The sequence below is a fragment of the Podarcis vaucheri genome, assembly GCF_965113315.1.
Source record: "Podarcis vaucheri genome assembly, chromosome: 9".
NCBI lineage: Eukaryota > Metazoa > Chordata > Lepidosauria > Squamata > Lacertidae > Podarcis > Podarcis vaucheri.
Genome location: NC_138767.1, coordinates 2,966,221 through 2,983,952, shown reverse-complemented (window position 1 = coordinate 2,983,952; position 17,732 = coordinate 2,966,221).

The window sequence follows — 17,732 nt, the reverse complement described above, 5'->3', positions numbered from 1 at the left end:
TTCAAACGGCAGTGCCCTTCCTGATACGCGGAGGGGTATATGCCCCCCCCCGCCTATCAGGAGCTGGATCTCAGCCTCCACCCTGCATTAGTGAAGGGGGATGCAGGCTGGGATGTGGGCGGAGCCAGGGGCGGAGCCAATGGAGCCAACGGTGGGCTTCCCTCGGATCCGCCCCAGCCCATTTAAGCAGCCCACACCTGGGGCATGTCCTGTTTGTCCCTGCGCTGGGTTTTCTCCCCATCCTACCCACCCACGGTTTACGCTGACAGGCAATGACTTTGCTGTGGCTACGGTGGTCACCGTTCTTACTGGGCCGGGTAGGAATTTGCCCACCAGGCTAACTGGCACTGACCCGGTGGCTTTGCCAACCTCATAGTAATTCGTCACAACTGGTTGAGCATTGGGGCAATCCCTTGTTTTGGACGGAGGGGAGGTTGTAGCCGCTGCCTGCCCCTCCAAACGCTGGGATATCCCATTAAAGGGATCCAGGGGGAGTGGCCATGTCTGCGCGCCCAGAGGCGCCAGGGCCGAAGGCACTCCCCCAGACAGCGATCCCTGCGGGGGTCACCCTATTTGATGTAACTTTTAGGAACTCCCACATGGATTGACCACACATCACTTCCAGCAGGCAGACCGGAAGTACTTCGGTTGCCGCATGCCCAAGCCAAACCTCTTTCATCTGTAGTCAATAAGGTTGTGCCCTGTTTTTACCCCAAACCCAATCTGACTGGTCTCTTATTTATATGGTCTTATATTTATAGGGGTTGGGGTATGGGAAGTCTGATGCCTTGTCCTGCAAATCCTCAGGAATATCACACCTTGACCTGCCCAAGCCACTGTAGCCCCACCTTATGTGTGACGCATTTCTGACATTTGCAAAAGGGGGTGTCCTTCTCCATGGGGAAAGGCAAACCTTTTAAAAGAGTGTTGTTGTTTTTCTTGGCTCTGGGTCCTTCTTCACCTCCTGCCAAAGGTGGTGGGGGCAAGGGGGATTCTGTTGCAACAGATAATAAAAATCAGCCTTGGTTTCACGGGATTTCTGCCTCAGCTCATTAATCTCTGACTGGAAGCGAACTTAGGGAGTTGGGCCATTGAAAAGCACGCCCTTATTTTCTGGTAACAGTTTCTGTACATCTTTTAAGTCATGTGTGCCACACCTTGTGTTCTCTTCAATTCTTATGGCAGTTGTTGTGTACTGAGTTGAATAGGATCCAAAATGCAGCAGTTTGATTGGTCCTAGAACAATAGGATTCAGAATGCAGCAGTCTGATTGGTCCTAGAACAATGCAGCAGTATGATTGGTCAGCAGGAGCCACCCAATCCAGCTCCAGGTGGAAGTGAATCCGCAACCTGATTGGCCTACAGGAGAATCCCGGAATTAGCCAATCACGTGTGGCCCATTGTGTAAATAATGTATATAAAGCAGATATTTTGGGGAAACTTCCATTCCTCGCTACTATGAGCTGAATAAAGAGCATGAAATCCACACTCAACTCCGAGTATATTTCAGCGGTACTCTCCACTTACCTGTCTTGTATCTCATGGCAAATATCCAGACAACGAGCGTTAGCATTTCTTCTTGTGAAACTAACATCTCGTCAGCCTTCGTTTTGGTTTAGTTTTTATGTCTTATTTATGTGAAGCTCTGTTTTGTTATTTGGGTTATATTGAATATATATATATATATATATATGCAGGTTTTGGTGTCTTCGGGTGTCTTCCCGTGTAAGAGTCGGGGTGTCTGTGCGACGTTTCGACGAGGTCTCACTCGTCATCTTCAGGTTGGTGCTTTCGGCTTCTTGTTACTGGAACAGAGCAGAATCTGGTGTTTGAGTTCCTATAAATACTGTTGAGGGGTGTGGTGTATAGCCTCCAACGTTCTGGGCAGAGAGGAAGTTCCTAGATTAGTGTGCCTCTTCTTCTTTTGTTCCTTAATTACTTGAGGGATATCTTGAGTGATTTCATGAGTGATATTCTGAATACCACTGGGTGGGTCATTAAGTGTAGATTAGTTGCTAAAGCTTTTGTGTCTTGACCTCTTGAGCTTGTGAAGAGTTTTTCTGAGAAGATGGCTGTGCTGCATTTAGTTGTGCTCTGGCTTGGCTTCACAAGCTCAAGAGGTCAAGACACAAAAGCTTTAGCAACTAATCTACACTTAATGACCCACCCAGTGGTATTCAGAATATCACTCATGAAATCACTCAAGATATCCCTCAAGTAATTAAGGAACAAAAGAAGAAGAGGCACACTAATCTAGGAACTTCCTCTCTGCCCAGAACGTTGGAGGCTATACACCACACCCCTCAACAGTATTTATAGGAACTCAAACACCAGATTCTGCTCTGTTCCAGTAACAAGAAGCCGAAAGCACCAGCCTGAAGATGACGAGTGAGACCTCGTCGAAACGTCGCACAGACACCCCGACTCTTACACGGGAAGACACCCGAAGACACCAAAACCTGCATTCCTGTACCCGTGAAAATCTACGAAAGCATATATATATATATATATATATATATGCAGGTTTTGGTGTCTTCGGGTGTCTTCCCGTGTAAGAGTCGGGGTGTCTGTGCGACGTTTCGACGAGGTCTCACTCGTCATCTTCAGGCTGGTGCTTTCGGCTTCTTGTTACTGGAACAGAGCAGAATCTGGTGTTTGAGTTCCTATAAATACTGTTGAGGGGTGTGGTGTATAGCCTCCAACGTTCTGGGCAGAGAGGAAGTTCCTAGATTAGTGTGCCTTTTCTTCTTTTGTTCCTTAATTACTTGAGGGATATCTTGAGTGATTTCATGAGTGATATTCTGAATACCACTGGGTGGGTCATTAAGTGTAGATTAGTTGCTAAAGCTTTTGTGTCTTGACCTCTTGAGCTTGTGAAGAGTTTTTCTGAGAAGATGGCTGTGCTGCATTTAGTTGTGCTCTGGCTTGGCTTCGTGTATAGGGGCGAGCTGTGGTTTTGTGCCTTGTGCCAGCCAGATCTGTGTAGGGATTGCAGGGGGGTGCAGCATCCGGAGGTGCCACTATAGTTTGGCTACTGGATGGAGTCTGTAATATGTCTGTGGAGAGGGTCTGGGTTTGTGTCTGGTGTGGTTGATTGGTGACGGTGTTCTGTGTGCCTCTGGTTCTGGTGTCGGTTTTTGTGGGGAGGGCTAATTTCCAGATGTCTGGCAGGCGGGACGTGTCGTCACGCTTGTTCATGTTGTGAGGGTGTTTCTCTATCTCGATGGCTTCCATGATTATTCTCTTGTGGTGATGTTCCATGTTAAAGAGCAATTTGGAATCTGCAAAATTAATTTCGTGTCCTGTTTCTTTCATGTGTTGGAAAAGAGAGGAAGTTTTTTCTTCTTTTTTGACGGCATTCTTGTGTTCTGCGATACGTAAACACAATATCAAAACAGCCTTCTGCACCAACCAAAAAATAGCCAATATCCTCAGAAACCCAAAAGACAAAATCCAGCTGGAAAACCAAGGGGTCTATGAAATACCCTGCAAAGTCTGCCCAGCCACGTACATTGGACAAACAAATAGACGAATAAATGCACGTATCGCAGAACACAAGAATGCCGTCAAAAAAGAAGAAAAAACTTCCTCTCTTTTCCAACACATGAAAGAAACAGGACACGAAATTAATTTTGCAGATTCCAAATTGCTCTTTAACATGGAACATCACCACAAGAGAATAATCATGGAAGCCATCGAGATAGAGAAACACCCTCACAACATGAACAAGCGTGACGACACGTCCCGCCTGCCAGACATCTGGAAATTAGCCCTCCCCACAAAAACCGACACCAGAACCAGAGGCACACAGAACACCGTCACCAATCAACCACACCAGACACAAACCCAGACCCTCTCCACAGACATATTACAGACTCCATCCAGTAGCCAAACTATAGTGGCACCTCCGGATGCTGCACCCCCCTGCAATCCCTACACAGATCTGGCTGGCACAAGGCACAAAACCACAGCTCGCCCCTATACACGAAGCCAAGCCAGAGCACAACTAAATGCAGCACAGCCATCTTCTCAGAAAAACTCTTCACAAGCTCAAGAGGTCAAGACACAAAAGCTTTAGCAACTAATCTACACTTAATGACCCACCCAGTGGTATTCAGAATATCACTCATGAAATCACTCAAGATATCCCTCAAGTAATTAAGGAACAAAAGAAGAAAAGGCACACTAATCTAGGAACTTCCTCTCTGCCCAGAACGTTGGAGGCTATACACCACACCCCTCAACAGTATTTATAGGAACTCAAACACCAGATTCTGCTCTGTTCCAGTAACAAGAAGCCGAAAGCACCAGCCTGAAGATGACGAGTGAGACCTCGTCGAAACGTCGCACAGACACCCCGACTCTTACACGGGAAGACACCCGAAGACACCAAAACCTGCATTCCTGTACCCGTGAAAATCTACGAAAGCAAATATATATATATTTGCCAGACATCTGGAAATTAGCCCTCCCCACAAAAACCGACACCAGAACCAGAGGCACACAGAACGCCGTCACCAATCAACCACACCAGACCCAAACCCAGACCCTCTCCACAGACATATTACAGACTCCATCCAGTAGCCAAACTATAGTGGCACCTCCGGATGCTGCACCCCCCTGCAATCCCTACACAGATCTGGCTGGCACAAGGCACAAAACCACAGCTCGCCCCTATACACGAAGCCAAGCCAGAGCACAACTAAATGCAGCACAGCCATCTTCTCAGAAAAACTCTTCACAAGCTCAAGAGGTCAAGACACGAAAGCTTTAGCAACTAATCTACACTTAATGACCCACCCAGTGGTATTCAGAATATCACTCATGAAATCACCCAAGATATCCCTCAAGTAATTAAGGAACAAAAGAAGAAAAGGCACACTAATCTAGGAACTTCCTCTCTGCCCAGAACGTTGGAGGCTATACACCACACCCCTCAACAGTATTTATAGGAACTCAAACACCAGATTCTGCTCTGTTCCAGTAACAAGAAGCCGAAAGCACCAGCCTGAAGATGACGAGTGAGACCTCGTCGAAACGTCGCACAGACACCCCGACTCTTACACGGGAAGACACCCGAAGACACCAAAACCTGCATTCCTGTACCCGTGAAAATCTACGAAAGCAAATATCTCACCTCTACGGGGAGGAAACCTTCCAGCTGACAAGAACCTACGAGAAACTAGAAATCCGAAGAGCCACCATCTTATGTGATCTCCTGTTCCTACGCAACTGCCGAGACAACAACTTAACTCCCACATGCTTCCAACTTAAATTCCACTCTAAAACCCCAGCTACCGAAAGGATCCTGAAACGAACTGAACTATCCCTAATCAGAAACGAAATACATAAGAAAAGATACCTACTAAACCAAACCAACAAAGATCTGCTCACTCTTCACCTCAAACTATGTAACAAAATCCACCCTGCACTCTGGGACAAATGCAAACAACTAGCCGTCTGGAGAGCTGAAACTGAGACCTCACATAAGACAGACAGACACACCAACAAACTCTACAAACTAGAGAAACGCCAGAAGCCCAGCCACCCTCCACAACAACCCATGAAACAAACAGTACATAACATATCAGACAGGATCCTCACCCCAACTGAAACCAAAGTACTCTCCAAAGGTTTCAACTTTGCAGTCGCCCCGAGACGCATCCCCACGGAAAACATCATATGCGGAGTCGAAGCTAGCCTGACCAAAATCGACCCAGATGAAGCCAATAAAATCAGACTTGAAGTCACCAACATCCTCTGCTCCAGCAAACCACCCAGAAGCAATTTACACAAAGAAGAACAGAAAGCACTCACCAACCTGAGGAAAGACAACAACATAATCATTCTCCCAGCAGACAAAGGCAACGCCACTGTTGTGATGAACACATCGGACTACCAAGCAAAACTATCAAATCTACTCCAAGACCCTACCTACCAACCTATAAAAACAGATCCCACCACCTATCTGGAAAAAACCACCAAATCCAAAATAAAAGCCTCTCCTATCAGTGAAGAAATCCAGCTAAGAATCATCCCCAGAGAAAAATCATCCAGATGCCCCAAACTCTACGGTCTCCCCAAGATACACAAAGAAGGAACACCACTCAGACCAATAGTCAGCTCCATAGGCTCACCTCTACAAAATCTCGCTAAATTTCTCGCTAAGCAACTTCAGCCCTATGCAGAATCCATCGCTTCACACGTTACTAACTCCTTCCAGTTCATAGAAACAATAAAGAAGCAATACCTACATCCCGATGACCTACTTGTGAGCTTCGATGTTGTATCTCTCTTCACTCAAGTGCCCATTAATGAAGCCTTGACAGCCATTCAAAACAAATACAACCCCCCCAAATACATCCTGGACCTGACCAACCACTGCCTAACCAACACGTACTTCATCCACAATGGACAAAGATACAAACAGATAGAAGGAGCACCTATGGGATCACCCCTCTCACCGGTCATCGCAAATTTGTACATGGAACACTTTGAAACCAATGCTTTAGACAAGTCAGAACACAAACCCAAACTTTGGCTCAGATATGTTGACGACACCTTTGTAATTTGGCCACACGGGAAAGAAAAACTAGATAGCTTCCTCACACATCTCAACAGCCTACACCCCAAAATACAATTCACTATGGAAATAGAAGACAACAACCAACTCCCCTTTCTTGACGTCCTAATCTACAAAAAACCTGATGGCTCCCTAGGACACACTATCTACCGGAAAAAAACACACACCAACCGCTACTTACATGCACAATCACACCACCACCCTGCACAAATAAACTCCGTAGCCAAGACTCTCATCTCCAGAACCAAACGCCTGGCTGACAAAGACCACTTGACAACTGAGTTACAGAATCTCTCAAATGTGTTAATCGCCAATGGATACCAGAAAAACAGGGTTACGAAGCTAATCCAAAAAGAAACACCCCCCAAAAACCAAGACACAGAAGAAAACAATGGCATGGCCCTCCTTCCTTATATCAAGGGCACTACAGACAAAATCAGCAAAATCCTCCATAAACACAATATCAAAACAGCCTTCTGCACCAACCAAAAAATAGCCAATATCCTCAGAAACCCAAAAGACAAAATCCAGCTGGAAAACCAAGGGGTCTATGAAATACCCTGCAAAGTCTGCCCAGCCACGTACATTGGACAAACAAACAGACGAATAAATGCACGTATCGCAGAACACAAGAATGCCGTCAAAAAAGAAGAAAAAACTTCCTCTCTTTTCCAACACATGAAAGAAACAGGACACGAAATTAATTTTGCAGATTCCAAATTGCTCTTTAACATGGAACATCACCACAAGAGAATAATCATGGAAGCCATCGAGATAGAGAAACACCCTCACAACATGAACAAGCATGACGACACGTCCCGCCTGCCAGACATCTGGAAATTAGCCCTCCCCACAAAAACCGACACCAGAACCAGAGGCACACAGAACGCCGTCACCAATCAACCACACCAGACCCAAACCCAGACCCTCTCCACAGACATATTACAGACTCCATCCAGTAGCCAAACTATAGTGGCACCTCCGGATGCTGCACCCCCCTGCAATCCCTACACAGATCTGGCTGGCACAAGGCACAAAACCACAGCTCGCCCCTATACACGAAGCCAAGCCAGAGCACAACTAAATGCAGCACAGCCATCTTCTCAGAAAAACTCTTCACAAGCTCAAGAGGTCAAGACACGAAAGCTTTAGCAACTAATCTACACTTAATGACCCACCCAGTGGTATTCAGAATATCACTCATGAAATCACCCAAGATATCCCTCAAGTAATTAAGGAACAAAAGAAGAAAAGGCACACTAATCTAGGAACTTCCTCTCTGCCCAGAACGTTGGAGGCTATACACCACACCCCTCAACAGTATTTATAGGAACTCAAACACCAGATTCTGCTCTGTTCCAGTAACAAGAAGCCGAAAGCACCAGCCTGAAGATGACGAGTGAGACCTCGTCGAAACGTCGCCCAGACACCCCAACTCTTACACGGGAAGACACCCGAAGACACCAAAACCTGCATTCCTGTACCCGTGAAAATCTACGAAAGCATATATATATATATATATATATATATATATATATATATATATATATATGAGGTTTTGTAGATTAATTTGATTTTCCCATATTTACATATTGGGGTGGAGTGGAGCTATTGCTGAAGAATACTATTTCTACCAGAGCATTCCTTTGACAAAGACAATTATATGAACAAAGATAGAAAGCTTCCTCATTACCAACTGTTAGGTGTATGCCGGCGTGGTTGCTCGAGGGCGAACAGGCAAGACCCCCACTGCTCTTTTGAAGGCTTTATTATCGGTGCAAAAACATTCACAGTGCAGAACGACTCAATTCCATGTCTGCTCAGTCACTAGCAGAATCTGGGAGTGGGCGGTCCTTAAACTTTCCCCAGCAGAGCAGTCTCTTGACCCCCATCCTACGCCTCCCCTCTCGGCGTGTAAACCAACTGCAGAGAGAGGGCGTGGGCAAAGGGGGACCTGCCTCCCCCCCCCCGCTTTGCGGCTCTCTCTAGCATCTTCCAAGCTCTGCACCGCTTCCCCACTGGAGGCGGGGCTTCCTTCCTCCGCAGAAGAAGAGCTGCTTCTCACGATCTTCGGAGGCTTCCTGTAACCGAACTGCCCTTCCACCTCTCGCCTCTGAGCTGATGGCAGTTCCCTGACACCAACAATGGAAGAATGGTTGCTAAAATTAACTGACTTAGCTTGAAGGAATGGGTTTCCCAATTCTAAAAAACCTGACTGTGTAGTCAGTCTGGAACGGGCCCCAAAATCCGCATTTTTCCTTCTCCAAGGGAGCATTTCTAAAATGCTTTAACTTGAGCTCTTGAGCCAAAACCCAGCTGTATAAACAAGTGCTCAAAGCGCTCTCCTTTATCAGTCCTTGACGGCAATGGATGACCTTGGCTGTTCCAGTGGAGCAGGGGTGGCACGTCGGGGTCTTATCTTACATCCTGACCACACTCTGACGCACAGACCTAGTCCAGGAACAGCGCCAGGAGACCTCTTTACCCCAAGATAAGGAATACAGGAACAGGATCACCCTTATATGGCCAAGAGTACAGGAAGAGGAACACCCTTTTATGGTTAAGAGTACCGGAGCAGGAACATCTGTGATGTCGACCTGCGTGTATAAGCTGACGTGGCTGGATTCCTGGGGAAGGGGGGAGAGGGTGCCTGGAGGATATATATATTGCATGAAATTTCTCATTTCTTTGGACTTGCTGTGAACTGACCACGCAAGTGCCTTTCTGCTGCTCCGGAGAGCAGAAATAAAGAACTCTTTCTCTGAACCATCCTTGGTGTCTTTTGACTCTTTCTTCCCTCTCAGGAGCAATGCTCACCCAACCAATCAGTGAAGTCTAATACAGTGGTGCCCCGCAAGATGAATGCCTCGCAAGACGGAAAACCCGCTAGACGAAAGGGTTTTCCGTTTTTGAGCTGCTTCGCAAGACGATTTTCCCTATGGGCTTGCTTTGCAAGACGAAAACGTCTTGCGGGTGTTCCGATTTTTTTTCGCTTCCCCCCCTTTTTCTAAGCCGCTAATAACCTTTTAGCCGCTAATCTGCTAAGCCTTTAATAGCCGCTAAACCACTAATACCGCTAAGCCGCTAATAGGGTTGCTTCGCAAGATGAAAAAACCGCTAGACGAAGAGACTCAAGGAATGGATTAATTTTGTCTTGCGAGGCACCACTGTAAGGCTACAAGCTGAGATGACAATATTGACAGGAAAAGGTCATTGTTAACATTGACTAAATATTGGAAACTTCCCATAGACTATTTTTGTGAAAAAGAATATGAAATAATGACATCTGGATCTGGGGATTGAAGATAATGTTTATAGAAAGTGCGTTTTTTTAGGTGTTATATCGGAGTGGATGAAGTTATTAGTATTTATTTATAGCAGACAGATGAAGAATTGGAAGTTCTTTCATCTCTGAACTGTATTTTTTCTATTGCCTCTTAAAAACTCTTTTCAGTCTCTTTTTTCTTCTGTCTCTTCCTTTTTTTCCTTTTTTTGCCATGTTTTTATCTTTCTTAGATGAATGTTGGACAAAAAAGATATTTGAGAGAGGATACTAATTAACTATTACAAATAGAAACTGTTTCCCCCTAAGAGGAATGCGTAATGACAATACAAACCAGGCAATGTGTAATTTTGATTTTGACTATGTGTGGGAAAATGATTGCTTGTACATAAGAGCATGAGCAGAGTTCTTATTATTGCAGAGTGATTTTACAGCACGAGATATTGTTAAGAGCATGATGAGCACGTGACCACCTCATGCTAGACTAATGATTGGCTCACGTAGCATAACACTCTCTTTGTCTGTGGGCAAAAGCAAGGTTGCATTCCTTTGATTGTTACTTTTGAGTACCAGGCAGAGCAAGCGCAGTGCTGGAGGAGAGAGGATGATTTATTTCTTACTGCACACAATAAACATGGCACGGCTGAAGCCAAAGCTTTTTCTTCAAGTCATCTTGGTGTGAGACTGATTTCTTACTGATTTTTTTACTGATGTCGAGCTGGATTCTCGACAATTGGTGCCCCGTGTGACTACCTTCGGACTCCACGTTGTTTCTCATCGTTCAGCACTCACCACACGTCTTTCATCCGCTATGGATCCCGGTGAGTGCTCCCTTGCTGCCCCGTGTATGTGATTCTGGACTACGTTAAGGACTTATCAGCACTTATCTCGCCCGGCAAGGGCTGCAGACGCGTCGTTCATCCACCTAGTGGATCCCTGGTGAGTGCTCCCGACCCCCCCCCTTTCTTTTGCCATTATGGGGCAGTCTCTCTCTCCACCACAGAAAAAGTTTTTTGAAGACCTTAAATTTCTCTTGGCCAGCAACAGCCTCATTGTCTCAGATGCGGATATCGTGTCTCTTATAGAAGCATTGGATACCCACTGTCCCTGGTTTTTTCCTCAGGAGGGGAATTGGCATTTAAAAGACTGGGAAAAAATAGGACAATTTTTCCAAAACCATCCTCAGATTGATGTCAAAGTTTTGCATGCCTGCTGTAAGGTTTATAAGGCTATCTCAAGCCTAACTCCTACAAATCTCCTCCTGGCCGCTGCTTCAGCTCCTTTGCCCCCCCTCCCAGTCCTCATGCTGCCTTCAGAAGCACCGACTTATCAGCCTCCTAAACAGGCAGACATTTTTCCTCCTTCGGCTCCTGTCGTCCCTCCTCTGCATTCTTCGCATTCCACACCCCCCATTTACACTCCTCTCCAAGAAGAGATTCTTTGTACTGCTGCTCCGTTGCTGCCTTTTGATTCTGATACTCCAAATCTCTTTCCTGTGATTGCTCCTGCACCCCCAGCCCCCGTCATGCTGACCCAAACTGATGTTCTTGATGGGCTGACGGGAGGAGGCAATTTTCTTCCTATTGCCCAACAGTTGGCCCTTGATCCTATGTATTGGGCAGCCACCACAGCCTCAGCCCGAGAGGCTCTGGCCTCTGTCCCTGATGACAGGAATGAGCGCAATGGCCGGTGGGGGAGCGTCAGACAGGGCCCTGCAAAGCCCTATGGACAATTTGTTGATCGCTTGTACAATACCTTCAAGCGGCAAGTTCAGGACCTGGCAGCACAAGAACTGACTGTACGCCAGCTTGCGTTTGCTGATGCAAGTGAGGACTGTAAGCAAGCGCTGCACCTTCTAATGGCAACATCAAATATAGCCATTGCTGATATGCTTAAAGCCTGCCAGTCAGTGGGCACTGCTACCCACGGCCTGCTAGCCACGGCTCTGTCCTCCGCCGTGTCCCAAAATCCTGCAAAGGATAAAACCTGTTGGATTGACAATGGCTAAGGAAAAACTCCAGCGGACTTTACCCATTACGTACCTGGGACACAAGCTGACAGCATCTGCAGCCATTCCAGTTACGCCTCAACTACAGTTTCCTGGTTATCTTAGATTGGTGGATTTACAACAAATTCTTGGACAGCTGAATTGGATAAAGAGTTATTTGGACCTGCCCACCTCCACTTTGTCTCCACTATTTTCTGCCCTTAAAGGACACAAGAATCCAGCGGACAAGATCACAATCACCTCTGCAATGGAAGAGGCTCTTCCACAGCTGTTCCAGTGTTTCCTGGCACGTTGAAAGGCCATCTTCACCCCTACTGCATTGGCCCCCCTTTTTCTTGGGAAGCCACTTCAACCACCAAACATCATTACAGTTTTGCTGCCTCCTAATAGCAACCATCCCATCTGTGTCATCACACTTCACTGGGCTTGGACTTTTTTGACTCAGCAGTACAAGGAGCAATACATCAGACTTATTTACAGCAAATGGGCTCCTGTATCTGCAGAAATGGTTGTGTGACTTCTTCTGGATTGTGGTTTTTACATGCCAATAATTGAACCACGAAATATCACGCAGGTTGCTCATAAACAGCCATTGGACTAATTTACCATTCTCATCCTTATTGGCATCGCTTGGATTTTACCCCCCAGATTTTTTTTTCTCCTCCCTCAGGAGTCCTGCCCTATGATGTGTTCCCCTGAGCATGTACAGAGGGCTGTCTTGGAACTATTGTGGACTCTTGGCAAGGGAGGGGGTGAGAGGATTTTAGTGTGTTCAATTTGTTTCATTTTTGTGCTTTGGCATGGTTCCTGGACAGAAAGAAAGTTGCAATATGGTTCTTTAGCAAGGCCTACGAAGACAATAGGCCCTGTTCTCGACCTTGTTGCAATCTTTTTAGTTACAGCAAGCGGAATATGCTTGGCTATTGCCTTTTAGCTGCTGAGAAAAATGATTTTGAAAAGCTTTAAAAAGCTTTGAGCTTTTTTTTTTTGGTGGTGGTATTCTAGCATTCCAGTAAATGCTTCATTTAAGATTAGCAATAATATGAAGGACAATCGTATAAGTTTATCACCTGTGTTTTGTTGCTTGCAGAAATAGTGCCTTATTGTTTTCGTTTTAATCATAATAGCAATAAATTTTTAGGTCATTATCCATATTGTAATTGGACCTATGAGTATGTTAATGGATCTTCTTGTTTTCTTAATGTTACCACTATGAGTGGTAGGCCAAAGGTCTCAGTTACTTATGTCACAACCTATATGACTTATGAACAACAGGCTGCATGTATAGATTTTTATGCTTGGTTGGACTGGATGAGAAAGAGCAGTAAATCTGCATATTTGCTTCAATCTGATTTAGGGTTATTCTGTGGCAAATTGGACCGAAGCTTTGTTTTTAATTCTATCATCTTTGTTTTAAAAATAATTAACAAAAAAACAAAAAAAAAGTCAGAAATGAGAGAAGTTGCTTTATAAATTTTTTATGCTTTAAATGTAATCTTTGCCTCTAAAGGTGGAATTTATGTCTTAATTCATTTTCATTGTTGTATGTATATAACTGATCAATCAACCAATATCTCTGCTATTATTGATTATATGGAACAAATGATAACCCATAATCCTTTGAATCCACCTGAAGGTTTTGATCCATGGGATTGGTTATTTTCTTGGTTACTTAATGGATTATGGTTAAGAAATTTATTATTGATTGTAATTGCATGTATTGTTGATTTTATTATGATGTGCTGATTGTATTCAATGCTTGCTTTTTTTTGATTTCCCAATATATTGAATGGTGGTTTCGACCACGGCCCACCACAGGGATTACAAGGGAAATTTATATATTTAAAATATAAACGCTTAGGTAATGGGAATGCAATTTTGATTAAGGGTCCCTCTAATAATATAAACAAGAAAAGAGGGCATGTGGGAAAATGATTGCTTGTACATAAGAGCATGAGCAGAGTTCTTATTATTGCAGAGTGATTTTACAGCACGAGATATTGTTAAGAGCATGATGAGCACGTGACCACCTCATGCTAGACTAATGATTGGCTCACGTAGCATAACACTCTCTTTGTCTGTGGGCAAAAGCAAGGTTGCATTCCTTTGATTGTTACTTTTGAGTACCAGGCAGAGCAAGCGCAGTGCTGGAGGAGAGAGGATGATTTATTTCTTACTGCACACAATAAACATGGCACGGCTGAAGCCAAAGCTTTTTCTTCAAGTCATCTTGGTGTGAGACTGATTTCTTACTGATTTTTTTACTGATGTCGAGCTGGATTCTCGACAACTATGGAAGATTTACGGGCGAGCTGAAGGAAGTCCAGAAAGAGATGACAATGTTAATTTGATAGGTGGGGATTTTTTGTTGTGTATACTGTATGTTTGTTTTGTGTTTTGTTGCTGTTTTTCTTCTTTCTTGTGCTTGCTGTTGCGGTCTTTTTTTTCTTGTTTTTTTTCTTCTTTTTGGAAAATCAATAAATATCTATATGGGGAAAAAAAGAAACTGTTTCCCCCTAGTGGAAGTCTTTAAAACTGGTTATTTTAAAAGAGCTGGGCTAGGGGAATTTCCAGTCACAAGATAAGAAACCGTGAGACTTTGGGACTGACCTTGAATTTGTTAAGTGTTATGGCAAATGAAAAGGGAAAAACAGAACAGCCAGCAGCTTGGGGAACATTGAGATCTGGTAAGACTTGGCAGCAACCCAGGAGAGCTTCAACATCAGGCCCCTCAGCCACTTCTGCGACTGCTGTTTCTGCATCAGTACATTTAAAATCAAAAGGAATGTCGACAGAAGAGGCTCTAGCAGTTGCATTAAGTAAGATAAATGATTCACTGGAACAACTTAATAAGAAAGTGCAACTGAAAGTATAAATAACTTGGCACAAAAGGTGAACACTAATACAGAATCCATTCAGAAATTGATACAGGAATCCACTTTGACACGGCAGACTGCAGAGGAAGCTAGGGAGAAGGCAGCAGCAGCTGATTGTAAAATAACTCAATTGGAGAAAGAGGTAGTGCCAACCCTACAGAGACAACTTGATGAACACAAGGTGACGCTTGCTATGATTGAACTTAAAGAAAAACAGACAAATTTGAGGATCAGAGCCATACCGGAATTGGAGAAGGAAAGCTTGATAGATTTTCTTACACAGGAATTTGCTGATTTTTGGGAATTGGATTTGGGTCAAGAAGAGTTTAGAATTGTGAAGGCATTTAGACTTGGAAGAGGAGGGAAGAAAGAGAAGAATAGAATAAGAGACTGTTTGATTTCCCTCTGGACCAAAGAAGAGAGAGACAAAATTTTGGGTTGGCACTACCAGAAGAATCTAGAAATACATCAGTCAAGAGTGGAAATTTTTAAAGATGTTCCAAAATACCTTTTGGATCTTAGATCCAACTACGAAGATATTGTTACTCTGTTGAGAAGGAATAAAATCATCTTTACGTGGGAGTTTCCCCAAGGCCTATATTTCAGCTTCGAAGGAAGGAAAATAAAAATAAGATCAGTAGAAGATAAAGTTAAGTTTCTGATTAAATACGAAGAAGATCTGCAGAAGGGAATTGGAAAAGAGCCAACAGCATTGGATAGAAGATCACCAGATAGAGGAGCAAAGAGCATTGGACAGAAGATCACCAAACAGGGGAACATTGGATATATCGACATTATCCTTTGGATTGGACCTTTGGATCCTTTGGATGATGGAGTGCCATCATCACTACCAACAGAAGAGGAGCAAGCATTGGGTGCAGGTGGGGGGGGTACCAGAGTAACCACATGATGGCGCTGCAGGTCTTGAGTTGGAATGTGAATGGACTGAACTCCCCCGAAAAAAGGCGGAGAGTATTTCATTTATTGAAAAAAAGAGCATTTGGACTTGATTTGTTTACAAGAAACACATGTGATAAGGCTACATAGGAAGATATTGAGTAATAAAAGATTAGGAGCCAGTGTGGTGTAGTGGTTAAGAGCGGTAGTCTCGTAATCTGGGGAACCGGGTTCGGGTCTCCGCTCCTCCACATGCAGCTGCTGGGTGACCTTGGGCCAGTCACACTTCTCTAAGCCCCACTCACCTCACAGAGTGTTTGTTGTGGGGGGGGGGAGGGAAAGGAGAATGTTAGCCGCCTTGAGACTCCTGAAGGGGAGTGAAAGGCAGGATATCAAATCCAAACTCTTCTTCTTCTTCTTCTTAGGCCAAGAATTTATTTCATCGGATAAAGTTAAAAAAAGAGGAGTGGTCCTCTGTGCAAAGGAGAGCCTATCACCAAAATTCATATTTAAAGATGATCAAGGAAGATTTGTCGCAATTGAAATTCAATTACAAGGAGAGAAATTTCTGATTGTAGGTATTTATGCACCAAATGAAGGAAAATCGGAGTTCTTTAAGAAGCTACATGAGACTTTGATGGACTATATGGACTACACTATGATCTTGATGGGAGACATGAATGGAGTGGTGTCTACAAATATGGACAAGGCACAGAGACAGGTAGTCACCAAAGATGGTAGACTACCAAAAACCTTTTTTGACATGACTGAAAGTATGGACTTAGTTGACATTTGGAGAATGAAGAACCCTCTGGGAAGAGAGGGAACGTTTTTCTCTGAGGCTAAAATGACTTGGACAAGAATTGACCAAATTTGGGTAACCAGGGGACTGGTCCCGAAGATCAGTAAAACAGAGATTTGCCCTAGAACTTGCTCTGACCATAATGCTGTGAAGATGGAAATGAAATTGACGTCAATTGGTTCCTCTAGATGGAGGATGAATGATACCTTGTTTAGGAATGAAGAGGTGACCAAGAAGGCCCAAAAAAACTCTAAGAGATTATTTTGAGATAAATATGAATACTACAGTGGAAAAAAGAGTAATTTGGGACGCAAGCAAGGCGGTTATGAGAGGATTCCTAATACAACAGAATGCAATTAAGAAGAGAATTCAGAATGAAAAAAAGGATAAAATCCTGGGGAAAATAAAGGAAGGAGAGAAAAAACTGAGAGCAAAACCAAAGTCACGGGAGATCCTGAAAGAGATAAAGCTATACCAAACACAATATATGAAGCTGATGAATCAGGAAATAGAATGGAAGTTCAAACAGATGAGGCAAAAGACATTTGAATCGGCAAATAAGTGTGGAAAATTGTTGGCCTGGCAGATGAAAAAAAGACAAAAACTCAATACTATTACGAACTTGGAAGTGGAAGGAAAGAATATACAGAACCCAGTGGAGATCAGGAAGTGTTTTCAGAGATACTTCAAACAACTTTACACACAGGAGAAGCAAAAAGAAATGGATATTGATCGATTTTTAAAAATGAATGGACTACGTAAAATCTCTCAGGAAAAATAGTTAATGTTGAACTATAAGATAACGGATCAGGAGGTGGAAGGGGCCATCCAAAACATGCAATTAGGCAAATCTCCAGGACCAGATGGTTTGACTTCAAGATATTACAGATCTTTGAAAGAATGGTTAATACAACCATTGAAGGAAGTCTGCAATGAAATATTGGAAGGAAGACAGGCACCAGAGTCGTGGAAGGAAGCTTACATTACACTTATACCGAAAACAGAGACTGAAAAGACACAGCTCAAGAACTACCGCCCTATATCGCTGCTTAATGTGGATTACAAAATCTTCGCAGATATTTTGGCTAAAAGATTAAAAAAGGTGTTAGCAGAAGAAATTCATACAGACCAAGTGGGCTTTCTCCCGGGCAGACATCTGTCTGACAATACGAGAAATATAATTAATATTCTAGAAAAACTACAAGTGAATATCAATACTAAAGCAGTCTTGATGTTCGTGGATGCAGAGAAAGCCTTTGACAATATTTCTTGGAGTTTTATGA